The 6,671-nt window shown below is 30.6% G+C and overlaps 1 long non-coding RNA gene and 1 other non-coding gene across 2 annotated transcripts; both read left to right on the top strand.

Annotated features, from left to right (window-relative positions):
• Positions 1-17: 17 nt before the first annotated feature.
• LOC122538601 lies at positions 18-5,081 on the top strand. The gene is made up of 2 exons (XR_006308885.1): positions 18-184; positions 4,864-5,081. It is a non-coding gene; the product is annotated as an uncharacterized LOC122538601 (long non-coding RNA).
• On the top strand, positions 4,910-4,991 carry Trnas-gcu. Its single transcript has one exon. It is a non-coding gene; the product is annotated as a tRNA-Ser (tRNA).
• Positions 5,082-6,671: the final 1,590 nt, after the last annotated feature.

Raw genomic sequence — 6,671 nt, 5'->3', positions numbered from 1 at the left:
TGAAGCGTCGTCACGTGCTTCTGAGTCAGTCCACGCTACACGTTGGTCACTGTGCTGGACAGCACCGTGTGTCGAAATGCGACGGAAGTTAACGGCCAGCGTGTATCTCCGGGGAATCCACCGATATCCTTTCGAAGAGGCTCGAATAACTCGAACCGAACACTTTCGTTAGAAAATTTCTTCGGTGAGTATATGTCCGTCCCTCTAACGTAACGTAATGCGATAAAACCTGTTCTTCCCGCTTCGAGTATTTGTTTCGTAGAACTTTTTTTAAATATTTTTTTTAATATTTAATTTAATATTTTTAATGTATATGCATATCTTTGTTTTTTTCGACGAATTTCTGCTTTCAATTAATGATAATGGTTTCGCATTTGCGAACGTTTGCGATTTATATTTGTATTTTAAGCAATTTCGAATGAAGGAAATAAACAGGAAGAAATCAAGAATTTTTGAATTTAAGAAATATAATAAATTTTCAAATTTAAGAAATTTAATCAATTTTCAAATTTAAGAAATTTAATAAATTTTTATTCCATACGATAGAACTCTTAGATCTATTATACAATATAGGCAATATCTTTATAGAATTTTCATTTGTGTCAATGTATTAAGATTTTCTTTGTTAAAAGTAGATCTATCGCGCGAATATTATTTATATTAAATGTACATTGAAACTTTGGAATTATTTGTATACATTACAGTGTATGCATTATAATTTAATTATGTACATTGAATGTAGATATTAATATCAATTTGGAAGGTTTCAATTTATTTTTTATCAGAAATAGAAAAACATATTGATGGAATTTGCTATGTTCTACCTGTATGTTACGTATCTTTTTAGTTTTGAAATTAGTATCAATCATCCAATCATCTCTGCTTGTTAAGGATAAACAAGATTCTTTAATACAATTTCTAACAATTTTAAAATCATTGTTGCAACAGAAAGAAAACGAAAACAAATGAGAAATGCAATCTGATGATGTCTCCTGATCAGCAGGTTGAAAATATGATGTTCAAATTTCGTAAACAAGAATCAGATACTTGAATAAATGGTGGCTTGTTCTTAAGTATCATTAATGCAACATCTACAAGATATTGTAGATTTGATACATTATAGGAAGGTAAATGGAAAAATACAAAACTAAAAATTATAGAAAATTTAACAAATTCATCTTTGTTTTTTTTTTTTTAGCAAATTTAGATTTTTCAATTCCATTGCTCCAAACTTGTATTCAAATTTGCATTAAAAAAATATGTAAAAATATGCAACTGTATGTGTTGTATTTGAAGTAGAAAATATATAAAAGAGAATTTAAAGATCTGTATACTGAATTAAAATCTGTGTTTATCCTACGACGTAGTTTCTACGATTTACACATTATAATAATAAGCATTTCTTATTTCTGTTTCCTTTAGAAAGGAAAAAAAGAGTCTGTTCAAGCTAATGAAATATATAGGTATAGAATTTGTTTACTTGTAGAAATGATTCGTTGCATCATCCATTATTATGCAAATAACTAAGAGATTGCCCACCCAATCTGTATGATGCAATCAATAATTTGGTTGCTCACACCTTTTGATATTGAGTAATACCTGGTATTCCCTCCATTAGATCTACTGCTTAATATATTCAGTTTCAACAATTAATATTTATAAGTTCAGTACACAATCCACTACGAAATTATTATTGATAATTAATGAATTATTATTATTGACAATAAATGAACAAGTTTTGAAGGAGTTGAAAAAAACAAACAATAAAAACGAGGAACTTTAATTCCAACTTATTAAGAATTCGTTAACATTAAGAGATCTAAATTAACATGGACGTACAAAGATCAACCAGAGACATAAGTCGGATTTCTTTTTCGAAAATTTCTTTACTGCGATAATAGTAATTAATGTTTACCAGATACAACCAGTTGCATAACGTGGTCAGTAGTCGCGTTGATTGTTAAGGATAAGCTCGGTTGCCTCCTTTATGACTTCGAGAAATCTTTCCTACGTGTCTGCCTGCTATCTTGCATTTTGTTTCCGTTCTCTTACATCACAGCCAAGCATACTGGCGCATATTTGCCACGAATGGAATTCATGTGAATTCATACCTATTGTTAGCGTAATCAAGCCAGAAAATAATATCGTCATTCGAAGCACGTTGTAAATCGGTTCGGACGGGAGAGGGGAAAAAAAAAAAGAAATCATTTACGATTTACCAGCTGCATTAGATTCGGTTGCCTGGGAGTTGACATCCGGTTTCATTGTGCATGACACCGTTTTCTGTAGAGAGAAACTTTTTGTTTCGATGGAACACGTGATCTACGATGGACCTTCGATGAGTCCGAAATAAAAAGTTTGAGGAAAAAAGGAAACTGTTATAATACCAATAATTCTCTTTTGCGTCACCTGTGCATCATCCTGAAGATGACGTATAGAATATCTTTCATCGTGTATATTGGAATTACCCTAAAGTTAAGGCAATCGGCAAACTATAGTACATTTTGAAATTCCAGATAGAGTTTCTCCGACAGAACAATGAAAATGTTCGTAGAATTGGTTTGCTTTAATTATTTATGTACAATTATCATCTTCGATGATTGCATCGTCTGAAATGTTGTCAAATTTCGAGTTATGTGATCTACTTCTTGCCCTATTGTCCCAGTAGTTTTAAAGCCGCTATAAATTTCGCTTTATCGGGTATTTCTCGTCTGAATTTTATGTCCACAATCAATATGCTATCGTAATCAGTTTCTTTTCAGTGTTTAAAATTAAATAATTCGACGATAAGGGAATTTTATTAAATTTAATTTCTAAGGTCACGATGTAAATGTAAATTTGAACATAAATAAAACAAGATACGATAATTAAACTAAACATTTCAAATTTAGCTCTAAAAATAATTTTATACATTTTGCCTCTGTATATTTTAAACGCAATTTCAACGAACAAGACAATAAAATAATTATCAAAGTTTCTCTTATTATAACAATAGCATAAATTAAATAAATCAAAGAACAAACATTAGTCCGAGTTAGTAACAAATTTATGTTAGTAATCTCACTTCCCGTTTATAAATATCTGCAATAAGCGAAAAAGGGGAAGAAAATGAAAGTCTTTAATTACGGGAAAGAGTTATTTTAAAAACGTGTTCAACTGTACTAACTGAATAATTTAACTGGTCGTGAATACTTATAACGAACGAGCAATAGAATTTGTTCACGTTGCATAGATTTCATTATAATTACCAGTTCCTGCAATTTTAATTTACCACCGCCGAGGACGTCAAGATTACAGTGTCAGCATACATTTCCTTTGAATTGCGTTCAGTTTTGCCGTTTCTCATTTAGTTAACTGATACTTAGATCGCGACAACGTGTATCCCAGTTAAAATATATCTTTTCTATTAGCCATTCCTTCTGTTGTGTACGATACTTGTTTCACATAATGAGAAACTACATGAAATGTGTGAAGAAAAACTGTAGCGTTATTTGACACGCTGAAACGTGTTAGCTTTGGAAAAACAATTCAGTCTAACGTTTCCTCCCAAGGACGGAAATAATATTGTTGGAAGACTGATTAGAAAGTGTTCTGTTGAAACATAAAGTTCAGGGGAAATGGAGTACGTTGGCTATAATTACACGATTTGAAGTGAAATACACGAAATACTGTTGTCTTTTTTCTTCTTTTATTGAGAATGTGAAAATCAACGGTATATGAAAATTAAATACATGATTCGTTAACCTTTATCAAATATTATTTATCAACTAACTTTGAGCGTTTAATCCGTACTGGAGAATCTTGAGATACTTAAAATAATTAATTTATTTATTAGAAATTGAGAATATATTTAAGGAGTAATTATTATTTGTGTTAAACTTTTGATAATTTTAATGAGCGCCCAAAGGATTAATCATAATATTTTGTTTATCAATTTGGAAGAAATTTTATCTCTCTCTTCAGTTTGGTGATCAAACTCCTTGTACAATGAATTCCTTTCTATTTACAATTCCGTAAAGTAAATTGCATTCTATTAAAAATAACTGTTCACGTACTTTTGAATGGTAATGAGGATGAATAGATTCAGCGCACGTGATACTTCGTTATCTGTGATCAAACGTGCATTGTCTCCGGTTGACAATTATTTGCATTCCTTGTAAATCCTTGCAAAGCACGTTAATTTCCAACTCCGTTATTTCAGAACTATTTTCCGCGTGTCTGGCTACTTGTTTCCCTTTCTTTCCATTCTTTTTTTCCCAAACTGCTAAAGTTATGTAACACATCTTCCGTTCTATATCCGTGTTTCTGATCGAGAATAACAAGCAATTTGGTTTTTCTATTTTGAACATATTATAATGCTGCGGAAACTTGATTATTCCAATGAGTTATATTGTTCGAGTAATTTTGAACAAAAAGTGAAAATCCATGAATTTTACATTAACTAACATTACATTCCAGTACCGAAGGAACTGATTGTTTCTTTAATTGATCTTATAATCGAGGTTCTACCTTAATTCTATGTTTGTAAAAGCGTAGGAAGCAAATACTGTGCATTCTGTTCTAGCATGTATAATAAATTCTATCAGACAATTTGCATTCATTATGTAATTGGCAGATTATGTACCAGATTCCTGTAATGCTAGGTAAAATGATATACATGCATAATGCTAGACCTGTTCGATCGCTCGGAACATTCTTGTTGATTGAGTCGGTTGTGTGGTCGTGAATCATACAAATATTGTAAATGGATGTTAATTGTTATCGTCTGAATTTAAAAAAGAAAAAATATTTGGAACGTTTGGAACGACGTTTGTGGAATAATGTGTAAATTGTATGAAATAATACGTGTTTAATTTATTTCAGGAATAAACGTGGTGAAATACATTCAGTAGAGCACCGGTTGTCATCGGACGAGGTGGCCGAGTGGTTAAGGCGTTGGACTGCTAATCCAATGTGCTCTGCACGCGTGGGTTCGAATCCCATCCTCGTCGAATTCGCTTTTTGTTACTTTGCGAAAACATTCTCTAGTTCATAAGGTACGTATGATGGTGTATATATGTATGTACATCTAGAGAAAGTTGCTAAAAAAAAAAAAAAAATTGATAATGATGATTCTCTTTATCTTTCCGAGAGTCAGAGGTTCCTTGAACTCGAGGCAATAAAAAAAGAAAATCGCAGGTGTAGAAATTTCGAATATATAAATTTAAGATAAGCTTACACCGGAATAAATTAAATTTTTATCATGTTCGATGGTGAATCCAATTTTATTTGTTTAGTTTCCAAATACATATTCAAGGTATTTTTGATTCAAGGTATTGTCGATAGTTTCTCGACGTTGCACAACCAGTTACGTAATTGCAGAACATGCTTCATATTCGATCATGAATTTTTTGTGGAGTCGTCCCGACACGCTTTAACATTTGAATAGACCGTCGTGACTTGACGTTGAAAGAATTAGAAATAGAGTGAGATAGTGAACGTGTGTAAAATTTATACTGCAAATTGGACGATTACCACGTGATTAAGGGACATCCCCCCCCTCATGCATTATTTATTAGGTCTTCATATTATGAGAAATAATGAAATCGAATGAATTTTCCTTAATATCGCAATGCATTCGCGGTACATATCGATTGCAAAATATCTAGGGAGGATAATCTGCTTGTTTGATGAAGCATGACATTAGTAATTCATAGACACGTTAAATAATAATACCATTTTTCAGTAGTAAATAATAATAAATGTTAGTAAATGAATATCGTTATAATTATAATCATTAATCAATATTAATAAATAATATTATTAGAGTATGATTTTAAAAATGTATTCATGTGAATTATATATTAATCTACTGGGCCAATTTTTTTTATTTATATCATTTTATACAGAAAGTTTAAATGTTGAGTTATAATGCAAATTGTTTAAATCTTTTAATAAAATGTTCGTCAGAATGAAATTCATTGTTTTCTCAGAAAGCAATCGCTTTTGATACAGAATGCAAACACATGCATATATGAATGAGTAATTGTATCAGCATTTAGTCATTCAATAAGAATTATTCAATTTAGAGTATGTTGCAGATAAAATTCCATAAGAGAAAGAATAATCTCTTATTCTTCTACAAAAACATTATATTATTTAATTACTCAGTCAAAATGTTTAATGCACATATTCTTTATTTTCAATGAATTTATTCATATCAGAATTTAATAAATACACTTTGAATTTTCAAACATAGAACAAGTGAACGTATTATAATGGTATTCCAAGGTTAAAATACGTGCTTTAGTGTGTGTTTGTTGAAAAATCTCTCGAGACAATTATTTTGCAAATTGTTACAAGCAAAGATATCGCATTGATCAAGGCTATCGAATCGATAAACACTAGGAAGTGCGATCATTTGTAGCTCCTTGTCAAGATTAGATTTATTTAAATAATTGATAGTGCGTTACAACAGTTGTATGTATAAAAATAGTTGTCCATGGTCATTAATTCAAATTGTTTCTATTTTTAATTTACGCGATGGGAAATAATATTTCTTTTTTCTTTGTGTTTATAATTGTGTTTTGTTTATCAATTGATTTCGTGTTTATTAATTTATTTCTGTAATTTGGAAAATACTCTCTCTGTCTATTGTATCATGTAGTACTAAAAATTATAGTTGAGGTATT

Source organism: Frieseomelitta varia, unplaced genomic scaffold (genome assembly GCF_011392965.1).
Source record: "Frieseomelitta varia isolate USP_RPSP 00005682 unplaced genomic scaffold, Fvar_1.2 scaffold_168, whole genome shotgun sequence".
NCBI classification, from domain to species: domain Eukaryota; kingdom Metazoa; phylum Arthropoda; class Insecta; order Hymenoptera; family Apidae; genus Frieseomelitta; species Frieseomelitta varia.
This window is presented reverse-complemented; position numbering and strand designations above follow the sequence as displayed.